Source organism: Nannospalax galili, unplaced genomic scaffold (assembly GCF_000622305.1).
Source record: "Nannospalax galili isolate Female #2095 unplaced genomic scaffold, S.galili_v1.0 scaffold11, whole genome shotgun sequence".
In the NCBI taxonomy this organism is placed as follows: Eukaryota; Metazoa; Chordata; class Mammalia; order Rodentia; family Spalacidae; genus Nannospalax; species Nannospalax galili.
Window position 1 is genome coordinate 3,624,386 of NW_008330735.1, and position 22,479 is coordinate 3,646,864.

The 22,479-nt window shown below is 41.0% G+C and overlaps 1 protein-coding gene across 6 annotated transcripts in view; it reads right to left on the reverse strand.

The window, feature by feature from the left end:
* Mpped2 (metallophosphoesterase domain containing 2) overlaps nucleotides 1–22,479 on the reverse strand; it is a 183,869-nt gene that overhangs the window by 89,285 nt on the left and 72,105 nt on the right. The window contains exon 3 of one of the 6 annotated variants that reach the window (XM_029555145.1): nucleotides 8,102–8,199. The exons of 4 other annotated variants lie outside the window; for them this stretch is intronic. The gene's annotated coding sequence lies outside the window, so the exon portion shown is untranslated. Of the gene's footprint in view, nucleotides 1–8,101; nucleotides 8,200–21,736; nucleotides 21,769–22,479 lie in introns of those variants that run through there. One more of the 6 variants, XM_029555151.1, reaches the window with a different exon arrangement.

The following is a 22,479-nucleotide window of genomic DNA, read 5'->3' on the forward strand; positions in this document are numbered from 1 at the left end:
TTAAAAGAATGTTATTAAGGGTCCCCTGATTGGAATGCCAACCTTCCTCCCATTGGGAGAGAAGAGACTGTAAAGCTTAGCCCCCTTTTAATATTTATGCTATGGAAATGTGAGTTCTCGGTGTGCGCTTTTTATGCAAAAGTTTCCCGATCGAAATGAGATAATTCTGGGAAGAAGAATGAAAGCTATAAAGGAAAACCAAAACAGCAGACTTCTGCATAGATTTATAATGTTTGAATAAAGTAGAGGTCATACATATTAATAACTCACCATGATGTTATAAGAACCTAAATTCCAAAGGGAGATAGTACTGGACAGTCACCCTCATCCTGAGATTAATACTCTTTTAGCTACTCTGTCACCACCCATCCCTCAAAACTCCTTGTGGGCTGTCGCTTGTTTTATTTTATTTTGGAGAGAAAAGGGGTGGAACGATGGCACCTATAATTATAGCTTGCTGAGCCTCCTGGATTCTGTGCTAAATTAACGTGCCCCGCTATTCCAGGAAGAATTAAAATTACTGTGAGCAGGAAATCAGATACACTTGTAAGAACTGGTCCTTACCAGCAAGACAGAGTTGACGATTTCATTAAGGAAGCTTAATGGGGAAGAGAATTTTGATGGTGAGTAGTGAGCTCTGCCTTCGGTACTTGGATTTCAGCACTGCAAACTGTCAAGATTACACTGTGGAGTCCCTCGGCATCCTGGCAGCCTGCTGTTGGTGTGGCTGCTCACACAAGTGTTTTCTAAGGCTGGGGTTACATTTTATAGCATTACAATTTTCCTTTAGCTCTTGATTTTTTTTTTCAGTTTCTAATGGTAAAAAAAAAAAAAACACACACAGAAAAAACTGAATATATAGCGCGTGTTTTAACGGGGAAGTTTAAGAGAGGAATGAAAGCAGCCACAGAAAATAACACTGCAGAGTGCAGAAACCAGAAACACTGAGGCCGGGAATCAAGAGATACCCAATTACACACTCATATTGCCGTGTGATACACCTCTGGCCTCAGTTATTTGCAGGGCTGTGCTGAAGCACTCACCCAAAATAGGAAGCCACTCTAAAAGGCATGCTTATGCAAGTTTGGCAATTAGGAGTGAGATGTGTGTTGCGAATGTCTTAGATAGGTGCTGATATTTTGCACAATCCCAGCACTTGAAGCACAGTGAAAGATGGATTAACACAGTCTCAAATTCCCAGCACTGTTTGTGCTGATATCCATAAGACCCTGCAACTCTATTATCAGGGCTCGAGATTTGATAATGTACCCCCAGATTCACCTGAGTTCCCCAAGCCAGAACAAGTGAAAAATGTTTACATGAGCAGCAATCTGTTCTGAGGTAGGTGCTGCCTGTGTGGGTCTTAGGCTCACACCACAGTGCAGCAGCCTAGTTCCTGCTTGATGGTGGCGAACTCACTGGAAACCCATTCAGTAGGCACCAGTGCTCTTGCAAGGGGCACTAGATTCTTAATTTGTTCTCATTTTAGATTTTTCGGATCAAGACTTGGAGCAAAGGAAGTTTGTACACACACACACACACACACACACACACACACACATACACACACACAAGCCTTTTGCGGCAGTTTAAAAAAAAAACACACACACACACAAGGTGAGATTGCTACAGAGTAAATCCTCCTCAGGAAAACAAGCATCCTCCAGATCTTCTGTCTTTTAAATCAGATTTTGGAGAATCAGCTTAGAGAAAGAGCCGCCAAAATGAGCAGTCATAGAGCAGTGATGATATTTACACATCGCCCACAAACTCATCTCGCTCTGAGAATCCAATAGTAGTTTCCAAGTTCCGTCCTCTGTTACCTGTGTTATGAGATGTTTGACAGATTTTCCTTTCTGCTGAGCTGACCTTTCATCTATAATCTGCCAACCTTTCTGTTTTATATGAAAAGTGTAAGCAGGGCAGCTGACAAATCTCCTGTTACTTGATGGCATTTTCGGTTTTTTTTCCCCTGCAGACTAGATTAATTTGGAAGGCTCTGCAGTCAAGCTTCAAACTTCTTGGTATTCAAATAGCATCACTTTCAAATTGTCAGACAAAGAGGTGCTTGCCTTTATCCATTTTATTCACATCAGCCCATCTAGGCTGACCTGCTTGAATAAAAACCAAAGTTGTACATTGCTATTCTAACAGAAAAAAAAAAAAAAAAAAATCCCTGCTCTGTGGGACAGAACCAACCAAGTTAGTCCTGGCATGTGTCTTGGGAATGATAGGCAAAATTATTCTAGGTAGAACAGAGAGGAACCCATGATAAAATGTCAAGTCATTTACATATTTTTAAAATACGTATTTGAGGGGCTGGAGAGATGGTTCAGCAGTTAAGAGCACTGTCTGCTCTTCCAGAGGACCTGGGTTGGTTTCCCAGCACCCACATGGCAGTTAACAAGCATCTGTAACTCCAGTTCCAGGAGATCCAAAGTGCCCTCTTCTGGTTTCAGTGAGCATTCCATGCATGAATGCACTTACATGCTGGCAAAACATTCATATACATAATAAAAACAAATAAATAAAGGTATATTCAAAAACAGTGTAAATGTGATATGTAGCATCATTTTTCTATTTTTATATTTCAAGTAAGAGGTGGCTGACAGAGAACTATGGACTAAACAACAGTACAGGTAAGCTATAGGTGCAGCAACACCACTATGGCAGCAAACAAATGAATGAATGAAATATGGGAACCAGGCCATCAGCTCAAGGGACAGCCAAAGATCCTGAGTGAGCTGATAAGCAACTAAAGACAACATGTCAGCGTGTTATAGATACTCATGGCCCTGTGTGTTGGTTCAGATCAATAACCCCAGCATTCAGGAGGCCCAATTAAGAGAACTGACACAAATTCAATGCCAACCTGGGCTACACAGGTCCAGGCCAACCTGGGCTACAAAGTGAGACTCTGTCTCCCCCAAAGAAAAAGATACTCATGAAATGAAGGCCTCCTGGCTGTTCACTGCTGCACTGCCTGAACTGCCCCACACTCTTTCCCCAAAGCAGCCACCAGAAAAATTTTCTGGGTTCTTCTCCAACCCCTAGGATCCCTGTGACCAACAACATGGATAAAAGATGTAGAATCTCCTGACTTCCTAATCTTCACTTTTCTTTCATTTTATCTGCTTCTACCTTCTCAGATTGGACTTTTAACCTCTCTCCCATGCCCAGTGGCACCTTGGTCTTCCAAATATCTCCTCTCTTAGACCTCAGTGTTTTATATATGGAGTATTCTTTTGCTGAGTTTACATTTACCCATCCCAACAAAGCAAAAATAAACAGCGCTGACATGTAAACAAGTTTGCATGCAGCAAAGGTGATCCCAAATGAACTGGGATACTTCTGCATTTCTCTTCTGGAAGGAGGCCAGGTAAGATAAACTCAACCTACAGATATGTTAAGCTTACTCCTCAACTGAATTTTACTCTGAAAAATGAGCTGAAATTTAGAAAGCAGAGATGTCAGGTACAAAACAAATTTAGGGTTACCAGCCTCTCTTGGAAAAACCTCAAGATCAGGCAATGTTGACTTCCATTTGTCAACAGACCTCCCCACTCTTATGGTTGATTCTATTGGCCTACATTTCTCTTGCCTGATGGACCACTATAGTGTTACACTGAATAACTTACAAACCGAGGTGATCTGGCTTCTGTTTCTATTCTCTTCCAAAAACTTCCCTGGAACATCACTAATAACTGCCTGTGTGACAAAGCAAAGGCCTTTTTCCTTCAGTTCTCACCTGGACTGATGTGACCACAGTGATGTTACTATCTCTGCAAAGATCCTTCCCTTTCACTGGTCCTACACTCTCCAGAGTCTCCCCTCGCCGTGTAACACTCCCTCTCTCTTTCCTCAGCTCCCTTGGCATCCCATCTCACTTGACATTTACTCCATGACCCTCTCCTTCCTCTTTACATCTTCAGAAACTACTTACGGTTGTCTTGCTGTACTTTTCACATTTCTATTCTTAAGATTCAATTTTTAAACTGTTCCAACTTGGATCATAGAGAAGCATGGAGTTAATGAGCAGAGGTCCTGCATGCTTCACCATGTATCAGCTGTATGACCTTGGACAGCCGCCTTATGGTTTCAGAGTGATAAGAGCAGAGATATTAGGAGCTAAAGCTTCGAAATCTCGTGCGTGGTAAACGGCTGATACACGGTCACTATTGCTTTTCCAGTTTTCAGTTTTGTTTTCCATGTGTGACTTGTCTCCCCTTGACTTGAAGGCTGGATCATGGCTTGTGGTTCCTTGTTTCTCAAAAATACTTCCTGGTGGCAGGCACACAATTCATATTTGCTTAGAGATATGATGAGCTTCTGCAAGAGCTGCCAAAAGCTTCCTTAGAATCCAGAAACTAGATTTGACATTCCAGGCTGTGACCAAATGCAACCAGTGTCACATCATCTTCCAGGTTTAAGTTCTCATGGAGTGTCTTATTTTGTTCCCTCAACATCTGATCTAGCCAGCTAACTTCTAGCTAATGCCTTTCAAACTACAGTTTCTTAAAATATAAGTAGGAAAAAGTGATAACAGTACCTCTGAGCTTTAGCGAGGACCAAGCAAGATCTTGCACAGTTCCTGACAGTCTCCAGTCACTCGATGGGCATTAGCTATGCTGTCACTTCTGTTAATGGAGACTACCCCTCCAACCGCCATCCACGAAACCATTGCTCTATTCACAAATCAGATCACTCTCACTCCCTAGGGCCAGGCACAGTGCCATGACTCTCAAAGAAAGGCATCAGAAAATGCAAAAGAAACTCTGGCAGAATCTTGCAGTGATCCAATATCCCTGTAATCAATGAGTATTATCAGAGCCAATAAGGCCATTGGGTTTTGAGATAAAGGGAGGCGAATTGGAGGCCCCAGCCTTTACCCAGTGCCACCCTGTGTAGAGGTGATCCTAACTTGCCCTACCATACTACTTCTTTCCTCCTTCTGCCCAGGTGCCCATGTCATGGCCTCTCACTCACAGATGAACAGTCTAGCCCAAGATGGATGACATCCAGACTCCATTTCTCTTAACAGCTTCTACTCACTTGAAATGTCTCTGACTTCTTCTTAGTGCCTGGTGGGGGTTCTCAGTCTATGAGCATGTAGCAAAAAACAGAATACTGACACCATCCAGAACAGCCTGAAATCTTCAGCTGTGCTCACCTCTGCAAGGCTAAAGCCAACATAGAAACTGCACCCCTCTTTGCAGCACTCTGGACATTGAATATGCCCCCAGAGTGGCTCCCACCAGTCACAGCACATGGTCAGGAGAGTGATTCAAGACAGTCTTGCCTAGTGGTTTGAGAGCTAGGCCACATGAGGTCTACCTAGAACTGAAGCAAGGTGCAGGAGGAAACCAGGGGCCTGAGGGGAGGAATTTACTCTTATGTTTACTGGGATAGCTCCATATTCTTTGAATTTGTGAAAAAAAATAATTTTAAGAAAGCTAACTCTGGCTTTAAAAAAGAAAAAAAATGAAATAAAAAAACATGATTCACCCAACTTCACTGTACGGCTACAGAGACCCAGTGCCAAAGTGCTTGCTACACAGTTATATTCTACACTGGTAGCATAGGTGGAACTGGAGTCTAGTTCTTTTGCCTCCCAGCCAAAATCCCTTCATATAAATCATAGTTTGTTAGAGCCTAATAAGGTCTGGCTGAGGTCCACCTGTCATGTGAGTTCTTATGCTATTTCCTTATCTACTGTAATATTTATTTATTTATTTATTTATTCATCTATTTATTTATTTATTTTTGGTCTTAGCCCCAGCTGGCCTAGAACTTGCTATGCTGTCTAGACTAGCCTTGAACTCACAGAGATCTGCCTCTGCCTCCCAAGTGCTGGGATTAAAGGTGAGTATGACGGCGCTTGCCTTTACAGTGATCTTTTCTCTAGTTCTAGGCTGTATGGTTCTTTTATTTGCACCATGAAACAGAACTCTCCATTCTAGATGTTTTTCTGGCTATGTCACATGCTTCTTCATAAGACATGAGAAGCAGTGTCAGCCTCGTGCTATACAACATACATCTTGGCTCAATTAATGCATTCCCTTAATTTAACTGCAGCTGGTGGTGTCATTTCTTGCCTGCCCCCAGGAGAATTTGGGAACCTGCTCAAAGAACAGGAGATGAACTTTGTGTGTGACTCCAGGATTTTTAAAACTTCTTGGGTGTAGTACAGAAAGTAGGATGAAACTTGGGCAAGAGAACGAATTCTAAAGTAATAAACCCAAACGCCTACAGGGGCTAGAGAGGGGGGGTATCCAGTAAACGAGAGTAGGTGGAAAAGTAATAGACAACAGTCCAAATGTGGACGTGTGTACCATTTTCAAGTGAACATGCAGAATCTGGACAAATAACATTCCCAGGATAGCTTGCCCTCAGTAAAAATTAATATGGCTCAAAATTAAGTATCATATAACTGCAGCCTATTTTTCTGCCATAAATCATTAAATAAGGTATTTCAGCAATTCACATGTCCAGGGCATCTGCCTACCACATGGGCTTGCCCAACACTCTTCCTTCCTCTTGGCATTATGGGAAATAGAGCAACCAAAATGACTCATCTGTTTGTACCTAATGACAAAGCCACCTTCCCCAAGTCCTGCTTTCCTTTCTCATCACGGAACTACTTAATAAAGCTAATTGATTGTGATCCCTTATTTTCTTCTGCTAAAGCTAAGGGAAACCTCAGCACACAGCAGAGGGAGAGAGCATCCAACACCATCATGGCTAGCTGGTTTCCATCTGTAAAAGAAAACCTAGTTCTATTAACAAATTTTATTTTATTATTTTTTTTAATGTTTTTATTAATTTTATTTTACATGTATATTGTCTACATGTATGTAAGTGCACCCGTGTCATCCAATACTCACGGGGTGCAGAAGAGGGCATCGGATCCCCTGGAACTGGAGATACAGACAGCTGTTAGCTGCCATGTGAGCGCTGGGAACCAAACCTGGGTCCTCTGCAAGAGCAGCCAGAGTTCTTAACCACCAAGCCATCTCTCTGGCCCCCTATTAACAAATCTTAAAATCCCCAATTCCTATGTACACTTCTCTCTATTCTCCTAAACTAGAGATTTTGAAAATGTATGAGGAAACCAAGGTTATTGGCGGGTTCAGTAAGATTACCAGTAAATAAAGATCGCTTCTTAGCAGGAAGGGAAGAAATAGAGATGAGAGTCAAAACAGAACACCTTGCAATGGCTCCCAGGAGTCTAGGAAAATCAGACTTACAAGCACAACCTTCATGCTCACCTTTTGGTCTAATGTGTTAGAAAACAAGTTCACTTTGTAGGATTACAAAGAATCCAATTGATAGTAAGTATAGTCCTATTATCATAGGATTATTTCTGCACAAAGGCGATATACTAATAGACTGCGGTTTGACCACATTCCTGAAAACTTCAGCCCTCCTGGGGCAGTGGCAGGGACCTGTTTTAGAACACTGATCCCTGACACCAGGGGTTGGCAGGGGAGCCTGTGATACCCACAAAATGGATAAGAGGAGGAAATTTTTCCTGTTTAAATTTTTATTATATTTTTAATATTGTGACTCCAGGAGGACCACAGAAAATGTTCAAAGTCTTGAAGACTCTATTCCACTGAGGCCTGAATAAGAATAACTTGAGTCAGAAAACTGGCCAAGCAGAAAATTCTGCAGGAAGATGAAAGGGAAAAAGAATAACAGCAGTGGCTGAGAGGGTAGAAGAAATGAGCTCGGGGATGGCCTAAGGAGATATTTCTTCTGGATTCCTTGCTTGGTGATTACTGGGCACAGATCACAAAAGAAGGCCGAGTCCAGTCTGAAGCAAGCTTTGTCAGAGACAAGGAGGCAAGAAACCACCTTTCTCCGTGGCACCTCCAGTACCTAGGAAAGTGCTTGGCAGTTGGCACCTACTGCCTGCTTGTTAAATGAATGCACGGACCTCCAGGAATCCCTCTTGGCTCTGTATTTGCACTCACTTGCCTCAGCTGCAAAACCACCAGAAACATTCTGTCAGGGCAAGCTCTGTCTCTGACCTCAGTCTGTCCCCCGTCAGGCTCCATTAATTTTCACAAGTCCTGACAACTCTCACGTTAATACTCACACTTGCTGATGGAGCCACACAGCAGGTTGAGACTGCTACCTTCTCCTCTGAAACTCATGCATTAGGGTTTCTTCCATGCTTGCAATGGGAAACCAAGTCTAAGAAATATTAAACACAGAAAACTAGATTACAATAATGTCAGGACTGAGCCAGAATCCCAGGAGAACGTACGGAAGGCTGAATGAAAGCTTGAGAGTCCATTTCGGGAATTAAGGGAGTGTACAAAGACACAGCTGAAAGTCTCCCTGGTCTTCCTCAACCTCCTTTATAATGAAACTCCTAAGAAACTAAAGATGTTACAAGCATTGATTCACACAAAGGAAACCAAAGTCCATTCCTGCCCCCAGAAGGTGCTCTTTTGATCTGAATAATCATCAGTTTACCAATGTCTAGTGACATAACTGGAAAGTGCAAACCATGACAGCAGCCTTTAGTGCCCACAAATTTTAGAGACCATGAAAACAATTCAGAGATGCTCCTGTTACCCAGAAAATGGTTTATTATATGCATTCTTGTTTCAAGCATAACTGTATTCCAAAGTAACTTATATAACCTACACATATGCATGCACACATTATCTATACCCATATGTATGTAAAGACACCATGAGGTGGTAAATGTAATCACAGACTCCTCCTTGTTTAAAACCGAGTATCTCTAAATTACCACCCAGACCACGATGGTATATGGGACACATGAAACTACAGTGGTGTCTTCTGACTGAAGTTCAACTCCTATTATACTCATGTCCCACTACCCAGCAGTCATAAGGCAGTATAGTCCACTGTTTATTTTATCCAGCCTTTTTCCTTATAGATGGAGGTCTCGGGTTGTTCAGGAACATTTATAACACACGCAACAAATTTAGTCAGAGTAAACTACCTCCAAAAGGCCCTTTGGTCTACTTCATCCCACTACAGAAAGCTGGATCCAAATCAGTTTCAATGGACAGCCCCAAGAAAAACTGGTGAAGAAATTATCAAGTATCATCTCAACCAGGTGTGTGCATGTTTATTTCCTCTGAAGAGTGTGGGGATCTATAAACATAAGGCTTAGAAGAAAGAGCACAGGCTTTGGAACCACACAGACCTGAGACTGGAGGAATGGCCAAGAAAACGTGGAAGGAAGTTTTATGTGAAACTCAAATTGAAAACATACTATTTAACCCTGATATTACTCATCCAGACGAAAAGGACAATAGTGGAATCTGCACTACAAAGTGGACACGAAAATTAGCCAAATCAGAAAAAAAAAACCTCAAACACAATACCTGACACACAAAAGATAATGATGATTGGTTTTTTGGTCTTTTTGAGACAGGGTCTCCCTGTAGCTCCAGCTGCCTGGAACTTACTCTGTAGATCAGGCTAGCCTTTCTTTTTCCTGTTTTGTTTCACATTATAGCTTCATTTGGGATAAACAGCTCATCTCCTACTTCTTTCTCTTCCCCTTTAAGACACTATTCGATAAATACCTTTAATAACACAGAAATGTCTACCGACAAGGCTCTATGATAAGATGAAAAGTATGTTGGCTCTTTCCCCCCACAAAGCTTCTCAAAGGCAACCAAGAGAAAGGTGTTCCTCTTAGCAATGATTATAAGTAAGTGGCAATTATTCTGCTGAATAAAGAGTGGAACAAATTCAAAGTCTGTGTGCTTGCCTTTTGCATCACTAAGTATGGTGAAGATCAGATTAAATAAAACAACATAAGACATAAAGGCCATATCTTTTAAGAGAAATAACTATTTTAGAAGTACTTTAGATTCACCCCTCCTTAATCTTGCAAATAGGAATAAAAATATCCTTTTAAAATCACTGATATTCTTCTTGTGTGCTCAAATAACATTTGGGCAGATGAATGCGCAGTTTCAATGCACAGGGCTTCCTAGGTGCTGGGCGGCAGAAGGCAGAGTGGAAGGTTGACAGTGGAAATAAAATCTCTGCCTTAACAGCACCGCTGGGGTTAGATGAAAATGGTCTTCTAGAACTTGATTAAAACTAAATTGAAAAAGAACATATTTGGCTAATATTACATTAGACTAAAATATAGAAATGAACCCTAATACTCTCAAAATCTAATAAGAAAAAGCCATCTCAATTTCCAAACTTTCAAAGCATCTTCTTTAAATGCATCACAGATCAATTTACATGGTACTTTTGCCAATAAGCAAAACCAAATCACAGGTTCCAATTGGCTTATATTGGAGAGTGTGAGAGCAAATGCTAGAAAATGCAATTACTGCAAACAAACTCCATTTTCTCCCCTCTGAAGGGAATTTCAAGGAATATTTTATTGCCATCAAATAATATTTCTGAAGGCATCAATACACAATTCTATTTTCTTTTCAGAGTCCCCACGCCCTGTAAATCTAATTCACTCCGTGGAGTATCTTGAAATTTAGAGAAATGCCTACGAAAGGGGATATTATCTTGCACACACATCCTACGTCAATTTTAATAATTTGCACTCTGGACAGGAAGCTGCAGAGAGTAGAATTTAGGATCCAATAAAATTGACTTTTCCCATTTTATAGCTCAAAATTTTAATGAAGCATTTCAAGGATAAAATTCACACAGAAACCTCGCAGGGAAGGCTACTTTGATCAGTGGTGACCGTCCTAAGATAGGGAAGGTGAAGGCCACAGTTATTTCTTCTTCTGGTTTTGCTTTTCCTTACCCTGCAACTTGCATCGATTTCTACTAATAAGAACTGCACTTAATCAGAACTCCAAGAAGACTTCAGGAGATGTGTAAAATCAGAGGCTCCTGCAGGTGAGATTCGGTTCTACTGGCTTATGGTTCCAATGTGGTCTCCTTGGAAAAAAATCCTAAGCTCTGATGCCTCAACTCCCTTCTGGAAGTGTGCAATGCACATTCCTAAGCAGCAAAACATTTCTTGAGGCCCAAGGTTTCTGGAAGTGGAGTTGGCGGTCTCTGTCACTTCCCCATCTTCCTTTCTTTCCAGAGTTTTCCAGTTTCTTAGAGAGCTAGCCACCAGCGTCTTAAGGCCTACCTATCATTCAGGAGATAAGCTTACATGGCATCTTCCTAAACCCCTTTTTCTCATAAGAGGTATGCATAATGATAAGGTATTAGTTAAGGCTGTGTTTTAAATCATTCACAATATTTTAGGGAATGTAGGTACTAGAGAATGTGCTATCCGCTGAGCATGGTGGTTCATTCAGTTAAATGAACTTAAAAAGCAGAGGGCCCTTGTTCTTTGAGGGTACCTGCACTCAGATATGTGAAGTGAAATGAGCAGACCCTGCCTTTGCCTTGAATTATCTCTCTCAATACATATCACTGTCTGTGCCTTCTCACATGCATCCATACCTTCTCACCTACCTATCTCTTTCAGACAGTATGAAAATCTCCAATGTTTTGACTTACTTCTGTGATGACCCAAATTGTGTCCCCCTCAAATTCATATGAAAAGGCCTTCACTTTCTATACTTCAAAATATGAACATTCTGGCTGGGTGTGGTGGCTCATGACTTTAATCCCAGGACTTGGGAGGCAGAAGCTGGCAGACCTCTGAGATCAAAGTCTGCCTGGTCTACATAGCAAGTTCTAGGGCCATCTGGGACTACAAGAAACCCTGTCTCAAAAACAAATAAATAAACATGTGTTATATTCACACACACACAGACACACATACACACAACCATGCTTGGAGAAAAGGCCTTTGAAGAGATGATTCGGTTGAAATGAGGACATTGGAATGGGCCTTAACACAACTAGACTAATGCCCTTCAAAAAGAAATATGAGCATAAAGACACCAGCGATGCTAATGCAGACAGGAAAGGCCTTATGAGGACACTGTATAAAGACAAACATCTGCAAACCCAGGAGAAAGACCTGAGGAGAAGCCAAATTCTGCCTTGAACTTAGGCTTCTAGGCTTCAGAACTGTAAGACAAATGTTGTTTAAGCAACCTAGTCTGGTATTGATTCATGACATCCTTAGCAGAAGGGAACACACCTTGTAGAAGGCTTTCTATGCATGGCTTTGGGCCTTCCACACAAAACTGGGTGATCAACACACAAACCCAACCATAACTGTGCTACTCTCTCCACACACTTCACCCACTTCAAAGTCCTCCTTATCCTCTAGGGTTGCTTCCAGGAAAAAAGCCAAACTCCCCAGGGTTGTATGGAGATGCTTTGTAATCTGCCCTTGCCAGCTTCTCCTTCACTTGCCTTTTGAGCTCTAGACTTGTAAAGAGCTTTCTGTCCACAGGATGCAAATGTCTTTACAGAGCTCATGCTCTTTAATGTGGGCTGTAGAAGAGTTCGGCATCTTCACATTTCAAGCAGGCATCAATAATTATCAAATGAATGAATGAAGAATTCTTTCTTGACTAGAATCATCTGGATATGATTAGCTTGTACCTCAGTCTGTATTCAACATGGCCTTAAAGTGTTACAAATTCTACCGATATGTTAGTCTAAGATGCCACCAACTATATATATTCTGAGGTATAGCATTCACTTGCTATTGAGAAACTAAATCTGAAAAATGTTTTTAGAAATAGGATCTCACTATATATTCCAGGCTGGGCTTTAACTCACCAACCTCCTCCTTCAGCCTCCTAAGTACTGGGATTATAGGCTCATACTACCATACTCAGCTAAGTGTGTGTGTGTGTGTGTGTGTGTGTAGGCAAGAAGACAAGTGTCTTCCTCAGTTGCTCTCCATCTTAATTATTTATTTTTAATACAAGGGTCTCTTATTCAATCCACAGCTCATTGGCTGGCTACACTGGTTGGCTACACTGGCTGGCAAGCAAGCCCAAGGGATCTGTTGAGAGTCTCTGATACTCCACTCAGTGCTAGGATTGCAATTACATTGTTTAGAAAATTTTCCATCTTTTGTTCTTGGGATTTGGAATCAATGGAGTTAATGGCATGACCATGTGAAGAAGGTGTCTATATTTCTTTTTCAATGTATCCCTGCATCTGAAAATTTTCACCCTTAGGCCTCTCAGACAAATCATGGCTGTTTTGACAGCTGTTTTGTAGAGGCTACTCTTTACAAATAAGCCACTGCCCAGGCCCATGCAGGACATGTGTGTGCATCTTCTCAGGCCCCCAAGCCACTAGGTCAGATGAAAGAATCTGTGCTAATTTATGTGCAGGGCCAGTTCTTTCCTTTCACTTCCAACAGGAAAATCAAGGCACAGCAGGATGCTGTTGACCTCTTCAACTTGAAGTTCAGGTTTATTGAAATTCTAAACTGGCAGAGACCTCAGAGATCAGAGTCTTTCCTTCTACGGAACAGAAAACTGAGACCTTATAAAACTACATGGCTCCACCAAATTTATCCAATGACTTAGTTGCAACAAGCAATGCCTGAGTTTGCAGCCAGTCCTCTCTCTTCTTGTACTGTGTTATACCAAGGAAGGGCCAATTTTTGATATTCATAATGTTTGCTTTACAGATCACAAGATTTTAGTTAAGAGAAACTTAGAGATTTTTTTGAAGACTGTGATCATTCTGCGATCCCGAGGACAAGTTCCTAAAACTTAATCCACTACTAGGTTTAAGCATTATGCAACCATATAAGAGGCATGTCACAAATCTCTTATCTCAGACACTGAAGACAGATCAAATTTCATTCTTTGGATACTCTCTGTTATGATTTGAATCTGTGATGCCTCCTAAAGGCTCATGTGTTAGGGACTTAGTTGCCAGATGATGGGCCTTTGGTAAGTGACTGGATCCTGAAGGCATTGGCCTTATCAATGGATTCATCTCTTAATAGACTCACAATCAGGCAGCAGCATTACTGGGAGGTAGGACGTAGCTGGGGGAATTGTGTCACTGGGGTATGTCCTGGAAAGATATACCTTGTCCTCATCTCTTACTCTCTACTCTCTGGCCACCATGGGACAAACAACTTCCCCTTCCATATACTGTTACTGCCATGAGATTTTGCCTTGCTCAGACCCAAAGTAATGACACTGTATAACAATGGACTGCAAGTTCTTGAGATCAGGAATCAAAATAAACCTTTCTTCCTTTAATCTGTTCCTCTCAGACATGTGTCACAGTGATGAAAATCTAACTAACACATCCTACTGTTCTATTTTAGCCTCAAATATTATGGGTTATGGCCATTTTCTTTCATTTGACTCATGAAAGGCATCAGTTCAAGCACTTTAACTGGGAGTTTAGATCAGAGTAAATGTAAGTGATAGAAATGACCTTCCTGATCCAGCCACTGTTCTTCCAAAATTTTCTTCTTCTTCTGATACAATTAATAAAATATTGGTAATAAAATAAAAAAGTAAAGATCTTCCTTGACACCAGCATCCTAATTTTTACTTTTCTTTTAAAATTACTTACTTATTTATTTGTTGTTAATGTATTTGAGTATTTTGCCTGCACAAAAGTGCTCCCATGTCATGTAATGCCTGTGGAGGCTGGAAGAGGGCATTGGATTCCCTGGAACTGGAGTTACTGATGGTTGTTAGCTGGGAACTGAGAACTGAACCAGGTCCTCTGTAAGAACAGCCAGTGCTCTTAAACACTGAGTCATCTCTCCAGCCCCTTTTCTTTTCTGTATCAGTAGCTACTAGTATTAGGGCTACATTCCATTATGTTCAACCAATATGATGCTCCTGCTTCCTTTCAAAGACAAGCGGTTTATCAAAGGTCTAGATGGCGACAGTTTCTAAGTTGTTATAACATGGAGCTTACCTGGAGGACAAAATTTCATGTCTATATGGTTCTGAAATACCAACTTTCATATTTTACTTGGATTATTCTCCTCAAAGAGAACTGTAGCTCCTCCTTGACCAACAGCTAAAATCATTGACTCAAAACACTAAACATGGAGATCAGAGGTTTCTTTGAAAAGAAGTTACTTTGATTTTTTTAAATCGAATTCCTTTGGAGTGTTTTGACTGAAAACTGGAGAGATTTTCAAACCCATTGAAAACTCATAAAGTTGGTCTGGCTGAAGGTCAGTTTTCAGTTAAACCATTTTTACTTTTTACTTCTGTCATGTGACATTTTATTTTCAACTCTAATCCTCAGACTCACTTGCTTTGTGACTTAAGTCTCATTTTCCTTACTTTGTGTGTGTTTGTGTGTGTGTATGGGAGTGGGGGAGTAATGCTTCACCTGTGTGTACATGTGTACGTAGAGGTCACAGATTGATAGTACTATGTTCCTATAAGACTTTCCATCTTATTTTTTGATACGGGCTCTCTCCCTGGACCTGGAACCCAGTGATTAGCTAGACTGGTCAGCCATGGGATCCATATGTCTTCACTTCTGAGAGCTGCGATAATAGTCATGCTCTACAATGCCTGGCTTTTACATGGGTACTGGAGAGCCAAACTCAGGTCCTCATTCTTGTGCAGTAAGCACATCACCTATCTCCCCAGCCCATATTTTTTTCTTACTTTTATTTCTTTTTGACTTGTATCTTGCAAAGTCAGGTTTCAATATACTTTTCAATTCTAGCCCCTTTTAAGAAAAGAAATCCAACTAGATCCCATCAAATCCCATTAGATCTCAGACCTTCTCAAAAGTCAGGATGAGATTTTATAATGAAACAGAGTCTCATCGTGTTCATAGAAGATCACAATCTTCCTACAACACTCGACTAACATTTTCTGGCATTCCAGGATTTGACAGGCAGTGTGTTTGGTGATGGTTGAGAATAATTTTGCACAAAATGGCAAAGCAGATCCATCCTTGTTAGACTTATACTCTGGTGAGACCCACAGACATAGAGAGAGGCAAATATAGACTATCATTTCTTAGATTTACATCCATGCTTGGAAGGGAATTCACAGGTTAAACAAAAGAGAGTTAACAGGAAAGTACTGAGATAGACAATTAAGTAAGACACGCTTGAGGGGAATCTGGCAACATATTTTGTGTGTCCACCCTTTTAGCAAAGATCAGTAGAGCTACGTAAAAGATTTATTTCCAAAAAAAAAAAATTACTTCCCTAATCTTATGTAACATACAGTAAAAAGGCTGGAAGCCCGGCCATCCACACAGAGCAGAGACGTTAAAACAGTATATCAAGCCTATAGCTCCTTTAAACTCTGTTTTCAAAAAAACCGCTCAGACACAGTAATCTTTTATGGTTCGTTGGTTACATTTTTTAAGGGTTGCCCTTGCATTCAAACATCTTTCTAAAGTGTGTTTATTCATCTTTCCATCATAGTGAGGACAGCATACTAAGCCTCTAATATTGAGGCAACTGTGAGGAAGTAAGGAATGAGGTATGGCTGAGCACGTGCATGTGAGTCAGTTGTTGTCCAGAGATGGTCTGATGCATGCAGTTCAAGGAAGCCAACATACACACTTTCTTGGGCTCTACCTTTGAGGTTTGTCATAACACAATGGCTGGAAAAAAAGGTATCAAACAGGTAGCACCACAATGCCCTGTGATGTGTGTAATGACTAGCATAGAGCCCCCAAGCTACCCTTTGGTTCCATGGTTCACTTCTATGGTCATTCCACTTGTCCACCCTTGACTTTCCACAGCTAGTTCATGACAGCTCAGGTGTTCAGGGACCTTGATGAGGTTTTTCTCTCAGTTGTCCAAAGGCAACATGAGTAATAACACATAAGCATTGTACGACCCTATATTTTACCCCAGAACAAGATCATTTTTGTTTGCATGGTGGAGCACAAGGGAGGATTCATGGAAAACTGTGTTCAAAGAAAAAATTTATGAGGGCACTCGGATGAAAGACAAAAGTGAAAATGCAGGCAGATTGCAGGTGGGGAGGAAGAGGACAGCTTTGGCCTGCAACACCCAGTTCCTACCTCTTGAGGTTCTTAGAACACAGTCGAACCAGTTCTACCCTAACAGCTGAATTGTGTAAACCTTCTAGGTATTATAAGGACTGAGTCCCACAGCCACACCTGCTAGTTGTTTTTAAACCTGCTGGTCAGCATAATTATATAAGGAATATCTTTAACTTAGCTCTCAGTATCCAGCTTAGCCATCTGATTCCTCAGGCCATGACCCAAAGGAAAAACACTATCTGTATTTGCACTTTCTTCTAGCATTTAGACAAAAATTACCTTGGCAAGGCACAAGAAGAGAAGCCACTTGACCTACTTTTATTCTAGTCCTTAAGCAGGAGTCCTTAGTCTACTCACATGAGCCTAGTTCATCTATAAAAGGAATGGGCTCAAATAGCTAGACAGGAACAGTGAGATGATCCATGTGAGGGTCTCTCTTTCAGCAGCTCTACCAAGGGGTTCTTGTTATGCTGGATTGGTGGGCTCAGGTTCCAAACAAGAATCTTTCCCATTCTTAATGATCAATGATGGTAACCACTAAATCAGCTGGAATTATTAAAAGGATATTTCTAGGCTGTCTTCAGGAACCTCAACATGCCAGTGATGGATGGATGAGAGAGGATGAAGGTTAAGCTTCAAATAATACTTAATGATGGGTTTTGCCTCACAAGATCTTTGGAGTTCAACTGCAAAACGAGACTGTAATCTTCCCTTCTCACTCATTTGTACTGGAAAAACCTCACTGTCTGGTCTATTAGAAGGATCCTGTTGATTGCTCTATGGTACTGACAAGAGATGAAACAGAAGGAAGGAAGAAAAGAAAGGAAAAGAAAAATAGTAAAAACAAATCAAGATAAAGCTAGAAAGGGCTGCCAAGATGGCTCAGCTGGTAGAAGAACTTGCTGCCAAACCTGATCACATGGAGGAAGGAGAGAACCAATTCTCAAGAGATTTCTCTGACCTCCACATGCACACCGTGGTAGACATGTACATGAACATGAGTACACTCGCTAAATAAGTAAATAAACGATTTTTTTTGAAGACAGGAAATAAAATGATAAATGTGGTATTGTAAAATGTCGTCCAAGGCCGCAATGGCCAAGATATACCATACCATGATATTAAATTACAGAAGTCTCACCAAATAGACTCCATGTTTTTAGGAAAATACAGGCTACTCTGAAGGTATCCAGCAAAGACATTACTGGATTCTTGAAGCAGACGCTGGTCATGGCCTACCTGAACCTGCCATCATACAGTCTCCCAGTTTTGATCATGTTTTCATTTTCCTCTGAGAAGCCATGTGTTCAAGATAGGTAGTGCTGATCTTAGACCCTGGTTATTGGATATCGATTAGGCAGCAAGCTTGCTTCCCTCCCAGTGACTGTTTAGGAGTACCTGTCATCCAGACCTGTCCATTGAGACATGGGGGAAGTCAGCTGAAGGGCTTCTAGGAGATTTTCATCACCAACACAAAGAAACCTATGGAAGGGAATTGCCCTCCTTCTGCCAAACACTGTCATACTGTCATGCTATGTTTGAAAGTTTGTTAGTCACTCTCCAACCTTTGGGACAAGGCTGACCTAAGAGGACAGGTGAGAAGACCTAGAGAACCTGGTTCTTAGAGAACCAAAAAAAGGAAAACCTGGGGTAGCCAGATCCTCAAAAAGTCTTCAACCTTAAAAGTAAAAATAAATCGGTTTATCTGGACCAACTGTATGGCCTTAAACACCCAAAAGGGAAGTATAACCAAAGATTAAAGGGGCCAATATAATTTTTAAGAGTCCATATGTATAGCTGAAGGCTACATAACAAGCAACAATGCCAGATAGGCGATACCTTCTACTCCCAGACAGTAACCCAGCATAGAACTGGGAAAATGAACAGCAGACCCCAATCTTATCTAAAGGAATATTGACAACTGATTACTGCTAGATGAGGAACAGCTGGCCTTCCGAAAACAAAGACCTCTAGATAGGCTGACTAGATTCACCAGAAGGGCAAGTAGTGGGGAAGGGCTGGGGTGCTGACAACACAGCAGATAGTAGCAGGGATATCAGAGAATAAGGGCTCTAGTGGGGGGAGGGAGGCTGTGGGAGGGTGCTATCTGGGAAGTGGGTGTTAAAAAAAAGTCTTCACTGCAGATTTCTTGTTATGAGACAATAAATCCTGTCTTGCTTAAGCCAAAAGTTTCCTAACTGATTTAACTTACATTTGCACTTCCATAAGCTCAATTAATAATATTTCAACAAAACAGAGAACCTTGTTTATCTCCTAGTCTCCATTAAAAAAGCCTGGTAAGATACTATGATTTAATATGCTCCTCTGGCAAGATATACAGAGTCCTTATAAATGAAATCAGACAAGGATGGCAATTAGGAAGTTAAGACACAACACATACAATATCATCCAGGACCAGCCCAAAACCTTTACACACCAACCTGTTCAGTCTTTACAACCGTTTAAAGAAGTGTCACCTGCTTTTTACAGACAAAGTAAGTGAAGTCTATAGAGCTCATGACAAAGATGGCATGACATAGAATGGCCTGGCGAATGACAGAGCGTGAATGCAACCATAACAAGGGGGATCATGAGCAAGGGAGTGGGCATGAACTGGCTAAGGAGAGTACATAAAGCTCAAATTGTCAGGACCCTGCAGAAGAAAATGTGCTTCAATACATCTGAACTAGACTCTGGAAATCAGAGTTTTTAACCACCTGAGACTAGGACCTAGCAGCCACAGAAAACTGAGCTGTCCAACATTTGAAGATTATAATAGGGTAATTAAACTGGCTAGTTTCTCCAGATCTTTCAGTTTAAACAAATGCTTTAAAAGCTTCAAAAGTTAACTCCTAGTAGAGTTGTTATATAACCTTAATTCTTCAAGTATTTAAGATCGTATACCAAAGTTCATTTGTTTTCTACATCCCATCCTAAAAACTATTTATTTTCTCATCTTCTTGATGGTTTTGCTGATGGACTAGCCTCAATTTTCCCCTACAGACATGCCGAGAAGCACCACTAACAGACATCATGAAACAGCTTATAATGTCAAGGAAACTTAACAATCTCACCAAGCCAAGTTTGTACCTACTGAAGGAACTTTATAATGAAGATTTTGAAAATATGCATTGTCCATAAAGAGTTGTTTTTTTAAAGACATATATTTTCGGCATGGTAGGTTTCTGTCTATCACAGTCAGAGAGCACAAACATGATCAAAGATGACTGGTACTAAACCAGTAAGAGCAAACACACAGTACATGAGATACCACACCCTGCAGACACTGTCAATCAGTCATAGCATCTCTCCCACTGAGTCTGGATGGGGCTGAAGGATGCCTCTTAACAAAGAGCATCAGGGAGCCACTTTTGACAGATCAGAGTCAGCCAATGTGATCAACTCTCCACCATATTTCTTTGAATCCTTCTCAGAACATGAAAATTAATTCAGATTTCTTTCTACTACAAGAAAAAAGTGTGAAAAGAAAGCAGTGCGTGTGTGTGCTCATTTCCCAAAGACTGTGCCCTGTAACCAAATCTCTTTGCCATCATTTCAGCTGCTCTTCCCTTCTACATAAAAAAGGGAACTTGGATAAGTGTTTGCTGACATTCATTTAATTTCTTCTTGGTGCTACTTTGGTCAACAGATTGGGCATTTCTCAAACATGAACACAGAACGGAGAAAAGTTCACCAAGCACTGGAGCCCAAACAGTTAATTAGCAAGTCACCACTGCTGGCAGCGGGATGCAGCCAAGGCTTAGGAAGCAGCCCATTTTTCTTGTAATAAAGAAAATAACGACAGTAATACTAAGAACATTTATTAACCCCCCAGTATGGGTAATTGCAATCAGATGTGGGTCTGTCAGTCTTCCATTAACATAAGCTACTGCGTTTTGTGTTTTTCAATAGCACAGTAATGCCCACGATGTTGGAGATAAGCACTAAGGCTGGAATTTGGAGCTCCAAATCCTGTGTCCAGCAAATGCTTTAAAAATAAATTTGTTCTCAATGGCTACTTGCTCAGAAGAAATTCATTTTACATCTTAAAAAGAAAAAAAATAAAACAAGGAGGCACTGAATTAAGCAGGCATTTTCTTAACTCATTTTACGATAAAAATTTTTCCAATAGGTGGGAACACAGGAGGAGATTTTGTATGGCTTGGTTGTATGCTCCATTCTATACTAAAGTATGAGATAAAATAATGGAATGGTGATAAAACAAAAAAAGAAGGGCTTCATAATAGTCAGGACACGCCAACCAATTTTAAATTGAATTACACAGCCTGCTAATCTTTATGATGGGATAAAATTTCTTCCAACATTATGCATTATACTAAAATTTGTAGCACCTCCCCCTCCTTTCTTCTTGAGCAGCTATCACCCACCCCCTACTGTCCACCCTCCCACTCCAATCACCCACCTCCTCACTAAGCTAGCTCATTTTCAACCCCAAAAGCATTGTTCCTGCTGACTAGGAAGGGAGGGCACAGCTCTGTGCAAGATTTCATTTTTATAGCTATTGTTAGTTGGTGTGTATCCATATTTCGCACCAGGGCATCGGAAAGCAGCATTATGAACGTGAATATTTTCCTAATACCACAAGCAGCACAAATTTTATAAAAAAAGATAAGAGTCAAACATACATATGGGGTAGAAAGGACTTTTAAAACCAATAACACCGAAGAGCTTTGTTAAATGTTGAAAACGGATGCACAGCACGCTATACGCTGCAGATTCAATGAAGCAGCTACCACAGAAACTCCGAATTGTCCAAGTCTGAAAGTGATCGGAACCCTGCTGGAGGATGGGCCTGCATGTCTAGGGTATGCCCTTGCCCATTTAGTTTTCTTACCCCATGGATGATTCAAAGATTATTAATGAGGAAGGATGGAGCTTGATCTGAGGGCACAGGCAATCTCCAGCTCTGATAAAAAGAAAGAAAGGGCATTCAAGACAAGTTTCTTGCTCCTGCTTCCTCCTGCCACAGGAAAAAGAGTCTCTGTATTTGCCTCAGTAAAACCATGTATGAACTATCACCAAGAGACATGACCCCTCTTAACATGCAGCTCCTTCTTCATATCGAGTACTACAGAGTTTCAGTCTGAGGTGCACTCTGGGCCATTTATAATAAAAATCAAAGGCACACACATGCACAATGACACATAAGCAATAAATCCATGCGCACTGTCATAGAACTATATCCCTCTTGGGTGAGAAAGAGTTAAAAACTTACATCTGCCAACTAAGGTGATAATGGCCATCAAGGAGCCCAAAGACCCACACAAGCATCTCTCTGGAACCTTTCTGGACTTCCTACATATGATTAAAAGAGAGTCAGCAGGCTCGCTGAGATACATTCTGACTGCTGCCCAGTGTCTTATTAATGTCCCAGCCATTAACAGTAAGCAGTCATCCCTAGTAGCACCTGTGTATGGCCAGGCCCTATATAGTTGCCCCACAGCCACTTGAGATTCTGTGCAAACCAGTGTATACTAGCTTTAGTTGTTAGTATAAATATCTAATATCATGATATGACTTTAAAATTCCCAAAATTTAGGAGTCTGTGGTCAGATCGCTTCACAAGTTATCTCTGTA